At 37.5% G+C, this 1,003-nt stretch overlaps 1 pseudogene; it reads left to right on the top strand.

Moving 5' to 3' along the window:
• Positions 1–1,003, top strand: LOC148855193 (tetraspanin-8 pseudogene; annotated as a pseudogene).

Raw genomic sequence — 1,003 nt, 5'->3', positions numbered from 1 at the left:
ATGCTCAGAACCAAAATCTCTCCCCATTCTCGCTACTCTCCATTTGAGCTTGGAGTTGGAGAGAAGTCCGATGCCAACCACTGTTGTAGCAGACACACCGAAGGTATTCCACATCCTTCAATGAAATCACTGTATGAATAAGTGTTGAATCGACAAAAGTCTCAAGTCCCGAAAAGTAACTATATGTATTCCTTTCAATCCATCGTCTCTTCTCTCTCTCTCTCTCTCTCTCTCTCTCTCTCTCTCTCTCTCTCTCTCTCTATATATATATATATATATATATATATATATATATATATTTTCCTAATCTTAGCTGCTATTATAGTAGATTGATTGATATTTCGAGAACGAGGGAAGTTGTTCCGAGTGAGTAACAACTTAATATGAATTATGAAGTTCGCAGTCTTTTTGTTCTTGATTCTGATCTTGGGAGGTGGAATATGGCCGGAAAACAGAGCAAGCACTGACTGTGAGAAGTTCCTCGAGAAATCCATTATTGCTCAGGGGTGTTTCTCTTGTTGATGTCTCTCGCCAGACTCATAGGTGCATGATACAGGTCTTATGGCTTCTCTGGATTTACCTCTGTATGATGTTCCTCCTCATTGTTCTTCTTTTCTGCTTCATGATCCTTGCTTTCGTGGTGACTAACAAGAGTGTAGGAGATGTTATGTCGTATAAAGGGTATAAGGAGTATAAATTAGGGGACTATTCAAATTGGTTGCAGAAGAGGGTTAACAACAACAAAACTTGGAACAAGATCAAGAGTTGCTTGATGAATAGTTACGTCTACAATAGCCTTAGCGATGCCACCGACACAGTTGAACAGTTTTATGCTCGACACTTGTCATCAATTCAGGTGTGTAACATCATTCCCTTGTTGAAATCATTTTATTTATTCATTGTGTACAAATCTGAATGTGAGTACTTTTTTTTTTTCAAAATTTATTTCATCTATATCAGCTTTTTTTTCTTCCCTTTTCTTTATCAACTTTAGGGATTTTGA

Source organism: Nelumbo lutea, chromosome 4, assembly GCF_056320005.1.
Source record: "Nelumbo lutea isolate HS-2025 chromosome 4, American lotus-T2T, whole genome shotgun sequence".
In the NCBI taxonomy this organism is placed as follows: domain Eukaryota; kingdom Viridiplantae; phylum Streptophyta; class Magnoliopsida; order Proteales; family Nelumbonaceae; genus Nelumbo; species Nelumbo lutea.
Note: the sequence above shows the minus strand (reverse complement) of the source record. Positions and strands in the feature narration are given on the sequence as shown.